This window comes from Fringilla coelebs (assembly GCF_963513975.1).
Source record: "Fringilla coelebs genome assembly, chromosome: 4".
In the NCBI taxonomy this organism is placed as follows: Eukaryota; Metazoa; Chordata; class Aves; order Passeriformes; family Fringillidae; genus Fringilla; species Fringilla coelebs.
Window position 1 is genome coordinate 48,727,483 of NC_140032.1, and position 12,269 is coordinate 48,739,751.

A 12,269-nucleotide genomic window follows, 5' to 3' on the forward strand; every position below is an offset into this window, starting at 1 on the left:
GATCTTTGTTTAGAGCAAACTAAAGTAAAAACTAGGCTTCACAAACCATAGAAATAGAAGTGGATTCAGATACCATATGGTTCTAATAATTGGAATTTTATGCCTTTCATGTCATGCACAGAGATGTGGAGAGAGGCCTGAGGAGAGATAAATGAATTGTACAATAAAAATTAAAATAAAATTTCTATCACCATTGCCACCAGCCTAGGTCTCAGTTTTCCAAGCCAATGTTTCTGTATGGTCTCCCCATTGTTTTCTAAGATGGGGCTGTTCCACACAACAATGGTACAAGAAATGTGAGGAAGTGACAGACTTAAACACTCTAGATGACAAAACAGGTCAGATAAGTAACTTCAGACAAGCAAGGCAAATGTTCCCAAGTGCACACAAAGATTCTCTGCTGAGCCCACAGCTCTCTGTGCCACACACCAGAATCTCCTGTTCAGTCCCACAAGTTTCACAGAAAGGCTCCAGGTTGCTCATTGATATTGTTGTACTTGTGTAAAACAGACAGCTGAGTATTCTTAAAACTTTTGTAAGGTAACACCATGAGGGCAAAAGACACCTCATGCTCTTGAAGCACACATGTAGGTCACAACCCTTTTGCATGGCTTTGACATAGGGCTGAATTAACACTCCTAAACTTTCCTGTATATGAATAATAAAAATGCTGGAACTAAGAGACAGTTGACTGATGGCATATCTATACAGGAAAAATAATGTCTGCTAAGAAAATTACAGAGGATACACAGCATATCACATAGCACAGTGATATCTTTCCTCAATAAAAAGTTGCTACACATAGCAGAGTGGTAAAGTCAGAGAGGCACTCTGCTAGCTTTGGTAGAAGAAACACAACAGATGTCAGTGCAGCCAGAATGCAACACCTTAAAAAGCTTGTTTAAGGCAGTGGTTTTTTAATCAAACATTAAATGTGGGATGATAAAAATTCTGAAACAAAGTGACTGAAATGAAATGGATTGGGATGAAATGAGGAGCAGTGAAATGGACTGAACCTTGCCAAATTGATCCTCATTGAAATCGTAAAATGCATCCTATCAAAGCCAGTGTGAGAGGGATTGGCTCCACGCCTGAGACAAGTCATTGCTTTTGTTAATGCAATGATTCAGGTGTAATAATAACAGTGAGCACTTGCACACTGTTTATATTCATATTTTCCAAAAAGCTTTATAAACATCAGTCATTTACGTTGCAAAACAAGCATCCAAAGGAAGTGATTATTAGATAAATGCCTGAAGAACACAACCTACAGGTATTTTCTTTAACCTTTTTTCATGCTTTGACTTCCACATATTTCTAACATAAATCTCTGCTGGAAAACCATTCAGATAATTACTGTGAATCACTGTTTACAAGTTTATTTTTCTACTTCAGCTGCATAAGTGTACCATTTAAAAAACAGTCTGTCTTATCCCTTTTCAAAAAATCTTCCTATGAACCTGAGTCATTGCATTTAAACAGCAGCAAAGGACAAACAATGGGTGACTATGTGAAAGGTGGCTTAATTCAGAATGCTGTTGCTGTCCTAAATGGCTTATATATGTTCAAGCACAGCCATTTAGACACCATGGTAAACTTCATTAACAACAAAATAGGATGTGTCTGCTCTGTGTTTCTCACTGCTCTCAGGCAGCTATTTTCAAAATACTCATATTTAGAGAAAAAAAAATACTGCCAGTTTTACAAAAGAGAGTAAGTAGCTTGACTAACATTTAATAAAAGTTTGACTATTATTTATAAGAGCTTGGTGGTGGAAAGTCCTTCTTTGAAATGAATTCTGCTACTTTTCCAGAGGCTTGCTTTAGTGGACAGCAGCTACACAGTGAGCTCTGTCCTTTGTGCTTCTACATATCCATTAGCTGCTTCTTCCTCAAGCCTAGCACCTTTGTATTTCCTCAGCTCTCCTTCTCTGTCATTAGCACCAATCTTAGAGGCGTCTGGAAGGAGCTGGAAGTGCTGCCTTCAGCAAGGAAGTGCCACACACAAGTCACTAAGAGCAATGGGGAACCCTCCCAGGCTGCACGATTTATTCACAGAAACTCCAGTCCATATCAGAGACTTGGAATGGAATTAGTAGGGTGTGTTTTCCCAAGGTGTAAAAACAGACTAACAAAACCAGAACATTTCACCAACTGCCAAAAATGTAGTACTCTCTTCCAAGAAGTCCCTGTACCTCAATTTAGATGGTTTTGAAATTATCTGAATAACTGCTAATGATTTTGTTAATTCCAGACTCATATACAAACAAGAACTCCTGAGCAGTTTCTTAAAGAGTTTTGTTAGCTTCCACTGGACTAGCTGGGCTGATAAAGCACTCACTTCAGCTGCTCTAAATCAAAATTCAGATCCAAAGGCCTGAAATGAATGTCATTACTGAACTGCAAATACTGTCACTCTTCTGAAAATATCACTAACTCTTATTAATGTTTGAAAATACATAATTTCCCCTCTTCAGTGTTTTCCATTGACTCCCCCAAAATCTCTTGCAAAATGTCAGCATTCTTCTTCAATGACAGCATATATTTTTTACACAGTTTGATGTCTTATTGCTGTATTACTTAATTGATTGTTTTCTTAAAAAGAAACTGTATTGACCTTTAAAAATTAGGTATGACAGACATAAATGTAAACAGCCTCCTGCCCTTCTGAAGCAAATGCTATTTTTTCCCCTTGTCATTTAGTCTCTCTTCAGTTTTCTTTTGTCAGTGTAATTCTTAGATTCTTATCCCAAGAGAATCACAGTTATGCAGTGAAGGTGTTTCTGGCACAGGCTTTGTTTTTCAGATACCAGGCAGATTAAAAGACAAAATTAATCAACCAGCCTGATTATCATAGAATCATTAAGTTGGAAAATATTGTTAATATCAAGTCCAACTGTTAACCAAGCACCACTAAGTCACCACTAAGCCGTGTCACCAAATGCCACATCTACCCATCTTGCAAATACTTCCAGAGTTAGCAGTTGACAATTCCACCACTTCCCTGGGCAACCTGTTCTAATGCTTGAAGAAATTTTTCTTAATATCAAACCTAAACCTCCCATTGTTCAAGTTGAGGCCATGTCCTCTTATTAAATTGCTTGTTACTTGTGAGAAGATAATGACCCCAACCTATCTACAACCTCTTTCAGGCAGTTGTAGAGTGGTAAGAAGATTCCTTCTGCCCGAGCTCCTTTTCTCCAGGCTAAACACACCTCCAGCTCCCTCAGCTGCTCCTCATAGAACTTGTGCTCCAGACCTCCCCAGCTCTGTGGCCCTCCTCTGGACACACTCCAGCACCTCAATGTCCTTCTTGTAGTGAGGGGCTCAGAACTGAATACAGAATTTGAAATGTGGCCTCCTCATCCTTCTGGCCACAGACAGGATGCCCTTGGCCTTCTTGGCACACCCTGGCTCATGTTCAGCTACTGCTGACCAGCACCCCCAGGTCCTTTTCCACTGGGCAACTTCCCAGCCACTCTGCCCCAGCCTGTAGCACTGCCTGGGGTTGCTGTGACCCAAGGGCAGAACCTGGCACTCAGCCTTGTTGAACCTCATACAACTGGCCTTGGCACACTGATCCAGCCTGTCCAGATTCCTCTGCAGACCCTTCCTACCTTCCAGCAGATCGACATTCCTACCCAGCTTAGCATTGTCTACAGACTCCGTTGGGGTGCACTCAGTCCCCTCATCCAGTTTTGCAATAAAGACATTAAACAAGGCAGGCCCAAATACTGAGCCCTTATGGGAAACACCACTTCTGACCTCCTACGTCATAATTAATGAGGGACTAACTGTATATTCTGCCTCTTTTTTTTCCTGTGTTAATTTTGCCAAATAAAGGGTACATTCATTCATTTCTAATCCATAGTTCTACCAGTTTGGAGACTTATTACTTAAAGCTGTTGCTTTCTTTCCATCTACCATAATGCATATTCCTTAGAGAGGAATTATGCATTTTACTCATGATGATCATCCTCCAGAAACATTAAACTACCAACGAAAGGCTGAGAGTTGGGATTGTTCAGCCTGGAGAAGGCTCCAAGACTGCAAGTACTTCAAAGGGGTTCACAGGAAAGTTCAAGAGAGACTTCTAACAAGAGCATGCAGTGATAGGATAAGAGGGAATGCCTTCAAACTAAGAAGGTAGGTTTACATTGGATATTAGGAAGAAACCTTTCAATGTGAGCGTGATGAACTGGAACAGGTTGCCCAAAAAAGCTGCACATACCCCACCCCTGGTTGTGTTCAAGGCCAGGCTGGATGGGGCTTTCAGCAAACTGGTCAAGTAGAAGGTGTCTCTGCCCATAGGGGAAGGTTAGTACTAGATGACATTTAAGATCCCTTCCAACCCAAGCCATTCTGTGATTATTCAGCAGTTTTCTTCTACATTTTGTGCTTTCTATAATTCTGAAAGGCACTGCTAAATTCACTAGCTAAAGCCTACTAAGAATCCAATTTAAAAATTTATCCCAACTAGAAAAATCTTACAGGATTTAGAAGAAATCATCTTATTTTTATGCATTGTAAAAAACTGGTAGCCTGTACTAGGAAGTGATATTTTTACAGGTTTTGACAATCTATTGATTTTCCTTTTTTTTTTTTAAGTCTTACAGGAATGCTTATATCTTCTCTTAATAATCCAAGAAAATACAAACAGGTGAAGTCATGTTACTGCCTCTGTTATAAATGACCAACTCCTCATACAACAAAAGCTTGCCCTTTCCTATCTCATTAGCTAATACATAGATAATTCTAAAAGAAATTAATTGACAGGCGCCCCAGCCTTCTTCTACAAGGGCAATTCCTGTGTCTCATTTATCCTAATCTATGAATTCTCCCAAGGGATGGCTGCTTCAAAGATTTCTACAGCCAGACTCCTCTGCTCTCTCTCTCTTTCTCTGGCCACCCATCCTTTGCAATTCCCTAACGCGAGAACAATCATACCAAGAATCCAGAAGTTAGGATTCTGATCTTGGAAGGCAAAGGTGGTCCAGTGAAAATCCTTCTGATTTGGCTTCTGGTTTCTCAGGGTATGTTTGCAGTTCTTCAAACTGCCCTCTGCAAGACTTTTTAAAATATTATTTTAATGGAAGAAATTTTAAATCCTGTAAATAACAACACAGCATGTATAGAAAGAGCCTTTACTACCAAAAGAGTCAATAAAAACTTTCTCAGAATAAAGAGTTTTTCCCTGTGGCTATAGGCCCACCATGTAGGCTTTAAATGGCTGCTTGACTCTTAGAAAGCATTGGCTTGTAGCAACCAAAATTCATATATTAACTATTCATGTTAATTCACATATTAATCTTCATATTAACTACCAGAAAGGGTATAAAGAACAAAACACAATTATACTGCTCTATTTAATATACAGATGCAACTATATGCAACTATAAACATTCAAAAAAAAAAAGATACAGGTAATGACAAGATTTGCAGAGAAAGGTAACAATATTTAACAGGAATGAGAATGGTGGAGTTTACAATTGGGAAGGTTTAAAAACATTATAAATTCTCTGCTTGCAAGAGAAACACATCTAATACATCTTAACAGGGTTTGGAGAATATAAAGAATGCTTATTTCTTGAGTTTTATAAACAACAGTATTAGGAAGAGTCCAAAGAAATTATCAGGCCACAAATTTAGGAGACAAGATACAATACCTTTTGGGGGCTGGTTATTATTTACTTTTGGATCTACCAAAAATATAAATAAAACCACTTTTGCTAGGTCTCATCATTACTATTAAGAATGGTACCCCAAATCTGACCTCCTCAGTAAGTTCCCAGGACACCACAGAACAAAATTAGAATGGCACACTGGGGGAAAGACCGTAATACACTTCTTCAGTTCTTTATATCGCTGACATAGAAACCTACAGCTTATCATTGTCATGTAGAGGGTTCAGCTTTATCCATCTTTGTACTGGAAAAGACCTGGTGGCCAGCTCTTCACCCAGAAGCCCACCTTTCAAGAGTCTTATCTGTACTTATCTGGAACTATTGAGGCCTCTATTATTGGATAAAAAAACCAGCAGCAGCATCACTCTATTTGAAACCCTCTGTGGCTATTGAATAACATTTTCATTGCAGCAGAAATTCAGGAGAGTAATTTACTCCACTGATCTTTCTTTCCTTTAAAAATTGAAGGTTTTTATCTCTAAATCTAGTATCATACATTCTGTGCCAACCAGGAAATACTATATATAGATTTTAGAATTATCTAAACATGTGCTTTTCAAGACTTATCATCATAGGATTGAAGGACAGATTTCCACTGGACCAATTGCTTAGTGAAGCCAATGGTAAAGATAGAAAAGCTTACATATCTATATTAATGTACTATATATATATATAGTAGCACCTTTGCATGAGATTTGAAGCTAGGGCTAGTAACAATTTATAATGATAAAATACATTGTAGATGTATCTAAGATTCCACCATAGACAAAAGATGCAGAGTATATACAGCAGAAAAGGTGATGTCAGTTTTCCATGCCAGGAGACGATTTCCTGGATTAGATGATTAATTGCATTAGCAAGGCATCTTGCAAAAAAACAAAGCCTGTGGGACAAAGAGCCATTGTGACAGGAAAGAGCTCGGCACAAAGGTGACAACGTACATTGATTAGCATATCAATATGAATTTGTCAGTCATATAAACCTGCAATGCCAGGTTGCACTTTGCTTTACAAAAAGAACAGTTTGTTCTTTTCAAACAAGAGGTGACAGCAGTGAAAAACACAGTTGATTGCTGCACATTAATGGCAGTTGTGGTGAGGGAGTTGCAACTGGATAAAGAAAATCCTTTTTTAATGCCCATATTATCAAAACACAATTTCCTGACATTATGACTTTGGGCTGCTGGTAAAGAGATGCCACAAACTGGATAGTATGCAAAATTAAACAGCCTCCAGTCTACAGCCATGAGAAATTCCAATATGTACTTTGTCCTGAATCAATACAAAAATATCAACACAGAACTGGAGATTTTTTTCCCCAAGTGGAAAGTCTCAAAAGTTTAGATTTAAATAAAAAATAAAAACCAAACAATAAAAAACCCACCCCCATGCAGAATGCTTTGCAGTATTTTACAAAAGAAACTATTTCCACTGTCTGCAAGTCGAATGCTTTCATTTGAAATCTGGAGACCTGAGAAGCATCTGGACTCAGTGTTAATGGAGGATGAATAAAATTCTGCTGCTGAAAGACAGGGGCCCAAACAAGGCTGCTCTGTGTTGACAGATAAACCTGCATCCATCACTGTGGATGCCTGTCGAAATTCATCGTTACACAATCCTTAATATAACCACAGACTAAAGCAGTGTTTCAGTCTTTATTCCTCTCCCTCATCCTCCAAATCATTTGGTTCAGTTTCCAATTATCTTCAATGCTTTTTTTCCAATCACCTATTCCAATCTGCTATTCAGTGATTTTTCTTTTACCCTTTAGTCATTTCTTTGGATTCCCTCTCTCCAATTTTCTCTCTTTTTGTAGTGAATGTAAATTGGTTTTAGTAGCTGTCATTGTCTGCTTCCACAGGTTCAGGCTCCAATTGTCCCTTGCTTTTCCTTCTAGGGTATCCCACACACTCACTCAGTAAGGAAGAAGAACATGAAGGAAAAACACTGCTTTGCAGCAGGGAACATTAGTTCATCTTTTTAAGACAGCAGTATTTCATTAGGGCAATGCTGGAATTTGTATATCAGCCCAAGATTTCCCTGTCTTTATCATCCATAAAAGAAAATGTGTGCTCTACAGCAGGAGAGATGGAGGGCCCTTTCTCCACCAGATAAATCTGGAAATAAATCCATTAGATAAAACCCTGAATACATTAAGTCAGACACAAGAAATTAGTTTCTCCAGTCTACAAATGATACCTCTACACATAATTCTTACCACTACAAATTCTACTTGATGAAATTAGATTATACGAACAATTTAAGGAGACAACAAACATTTTATCAACACCCACCATCTGGTTTTCAAAGAGCAAAAGATTTATAAAATAGCTTCCATCCCCAGTGCTTGCTACATGAGAACAAATTATTTTCAGACAATAGCCTGAAGGGAATGTAAGGGATTTAATCAAAAGATTTTTTTTTTCTGTCTGCCTCAGGAAAGGTAAGGAAGACTTACATTTTCATTTTTACAATTCCAGTTCCCTGACCTCCTTTTATAGTCTTTTTATCAGCTACTCTCTTGTAAGAGCCATTGCATCAGGCAAGGGTAGTTGCATGTGTTTTTCTACAGTGAGGCTTAGTTTGTAAGTTTATAACTCCATAGAACTAGTTTTCATTTGTCACTTGTTGGAGTCAAACAATTCATTCAACCATAAGACACAGAAATTATCTTCAAAACATCCTTGTCTGTTTGTTTATGTGAACAGTGTGAAAAATCCAGGCTGTGAGCCTCCTCCTTTGCTGTTTACCTAGACAGGAAAGGTTGTTCATCTTTATTTTAAAAGAAACCCAGTAAAGCTAGAAAGCATTTTTAGCAAGATATTGCTACCTGTTGCCAACCCTAAATGAATTTTTATCCTTTCCACTTAAAAGTTGTGGTTTTGTTCTAAAACCAGCAATGAGGATCAGAAAGGGCCTGTTACTTGAAATTAATAAAAATAATCTTAAAAGAACATGATGACAAAAATCTAAGTACCTTCTATGATGTTCAAAAGTTATTAGTCACCAAATCTGAATGCTAATTCTTGGAGCCAAATTAATAAGATGCATTCTTAACAAATTATATTTAGATACTACATTTTGCTTTCATGCCTCCCTTCCCTCTTTGCTGCTGCTTCTTCAAAACTCATCTAGTGATATATGTCATCCACAAAAAATAAATTAGCCTAAGTCATTTCACCTCAGAAAATTAATTGCCTTCCTTTCTGTCGCCTTACAATACCTCTGGAACTTGCTGAATTATTGAGAAAGGTTAGGTCACTTGAACTCTTGTTCTCACTTAAATAATCTCTTTCAACATGAATATAGAAAATCGAATTAATAGGAACTCCTTTGTAAATATATGTCATAGCAGAAATAAGATAGTGCAGTGGTTTGCAGAAAAGGTGCAAGAGACTGACTTCTTGAAGCCACAAATTGAATTTCACTGATATGGAAGTAGATGCTTTTCCTTTCATTCCAATTCCAAAGGTCACAAAACAGAGAAACAACCTTAATATTAGGGAGAAGGAAAAAAATACATTTGGCAACAAATAAATTTCCAGTAAAAAATACTAGTTCTTAAAACACAACAATTTCAGTGATAGGCTCCATAAAATTTTACATAGGCAGTTCATATGGGGTTCTTGACAAATAAATGAATTATTTCACAGAGCACCAACTAACTAGCAGAACTTTCGGCTTAAGAAACTCTAAGTTTAGAAAAAGAAGGTGTGTGATAAAATGTCATAAAAATAACATAATCCTTGTGCATCAGTTTTGACAGTAATTTCTTTTCCACTAACAGTCACACAGGCAAATTCACAAGATATGACAAGACATTGTCACCATTTAGGCCACAACAGTGGTTTAAATGTGGAAAGGCCAAGTTCAGATCTCCTTCTCACTTTTATCTCAGATGAAAAACCTGGATTCTAAAAAAGGCAGGGCACAAATCAGATTACAAAATGTAGAACAGAACACAAGTGATATTGCACATTTGAGAAAACAGCTGAGAATATTTTAATTTTATCCTTTACTTCCCATGCAAAATAGATATGTTTCAAGACAGAGGTTCCCTCCTGTATTTATTACACATTGGCAGACACAGCTTTTCTAAATTATCATATGCTTCTACACGAGCAATTACAAAATTCCCTTAACTCTGATCCTGCTCTAGCACTTAGAATGTAAAATAATTTCTGGTAAAAAGTCATAAGAAGATAGTAACACCGTATGTAAATTTGTGCATTTTTTTCCCCCTTCTTTTTTCTTGTCCAACAAAGACAAACCATTTCTATGCTGACAGAACACAGTTCCATACAAACATTCCAATTAGTTTTCAAAAGTAGGTGAGATGATATTTTATTATTTAGAATTACTGTCTAGATAGTATTTTAAATCTGTGGATTTCCTGTAGTGCTTCATATGAAGACCAATCCATCAAAATTTTAATTTAGTTAAGGAAAAAAAAATACAGAATATTCTCTAGATACCACAATGATAAGATGATATCTCCTGTTATTAAAAAACCAAGCCAAAAAGCCTATCAGTTTTACTTTTCAGGTAACATGAAAAACAGATGTGTCACTGATTCTTTCTATAAATAACATAGGTAAAGCTATCAGAAAATCTTATTTCCTAAGATTTACTGAATGGAATTTAGTGCTGAATTACTACAGTTCCATTTGTGCCTTTTCAATTTGCTCCAGACCTTAAAATATGCATTTTATTGTCTAAGAGTTTGTATGTAAATTATATGCAATATGTGTGTTTATTATATGCAATATATTTATGTAACTGAGTAAGTAGCTTCAAGAGTCAGAAAAGTCACCAGTAAAATCCCCCTTAATTTGGATGTTTGTAAGGAAACAAATTGCTGGAAAGAGCCTTGTAGGAGACAGAGGAAATGGGTTTTTTCCCAGTAGGTGTCGTTTCGACTGACTTCAGTGGACTTGCAATTTCAGGTGGCTACAGCAGCCACCCATTAATTTCAAGGCTGTAGGTTCTGAACCTACAGGATCCAATCCAATATGTTGTGACATATGTATAATTCTGTCATTAAATATAACTTTTTAAAAAGTTATTAAAGCAATTTAAAAGAAGAGAAGAATATGGCAAAGATGTATTCAGTGCACGCATAAAAGTCAGTTCATCTCACCTATGACATTAGACAGGTACTTGAGAGGTTGCAGAAAGAAGAGGAAGAGGTGCCTGGATTTACAATTGCAAATAAATTGTCTCCCACTTGAGAAAATAGAGAATGTAAAACAGCTAGGGGGGGGGAAGTATCAGTGAAGGTTCCCCACTAATTTGTGTCAAGGACTGTCACAAATAATGTAAAGAGGAAAACAATAATAGCAGGAAAGAAGACTAATCACAATAACTTAAGAAAATGTTGTATACCATGGTCCATTCCCCTTTGCCTTTACCTCCTCTCCAGATATAGTGCTGTCAGGTAGAAGAACCACTTGAATCAATCCACTTTGTTTCTTCCAAAAAATTGCTAGTATCACACTTTGTACAACGTATTTTCATCTCAAAGCCCTAGCTGACCAGGAAAGCAAATGAATAAGAATTACTTTTCACAGAACAACTGTGCCCTACAAATTACATTTTGGCACAAGCACCTCACCCTGCCAGCAATTTAGCACCTTCAGTCATGTCCTGTGTGTAGCAGCTAAAGAACAGAGAGATATGCTATGCTGATGACAATGGAAAACACATATATTTAGCCTTTCAGGAGAAACAGAAGATCTAACTCTCAATGGCTGAAGAAATCTTTCATTGAGGAAGAAAAAAGTTTTCTCATACAAAATAATTTGTGAGTATTATCTGAAATTCAAAATAGTCTTCATTTCTATTTACTGTTTGTTTTTCATAACCCATCTCTAGACATATTGAGTTTTACTTTATTCTAAAAATAGTTCAGCAAAGTTGCATCTCAGCATCATATTCCAGAAGAAAACTTGTCTCTAATCAGTTCTTTGGCTCTGATTTTCCTCACCCTTTGGCCCCCTCTAGCCATGATGAAGAGCCACACACTGTATTTCTGGTTTTGGTCTTTCTCCTTTGCTGCAACATCCTTACTTGCATGCTTGTGAGGCTGCTAAATATCCACTGAGTGACTTGCAGTTGGTGACAGGAATAACACTTTTGCATTCATAAACAATTATCAGAAGTTTTCAAGTTTTATCAAAGAATTATTATGTTTTCCACATGTGTTTTAAGCTTCACAAATAAAAGCAAACTGTTCAAAATCTAGGTGGTTTGGTACTGTCATGACAGCAGCACAATGCAAACATATAGCCATGATAAATAGGACAGTGCTGAGCATCCTTAAATTGCATAAATTCTGCTGCCCTAGCTAAACCTTTTCATGACTGACTGATGAACAGAAGCTATCAAATCTGAAGAATAAAAAAAGCTCCTGCTGAAGAATCATTTCTTCCAGCAGAGCACTGGAGGAAAGAGGCAGGGAAAGAGGTTGTTAGGCTAAGCCTAATCAAGCAAGCAAATCCAAAACCAAAAGTAAAAGTCACAATGCCCTCTGTTCTATACACAAAAGAAGGGACAGAGGACAGGCCTTGTGAAACATCTTGACAATG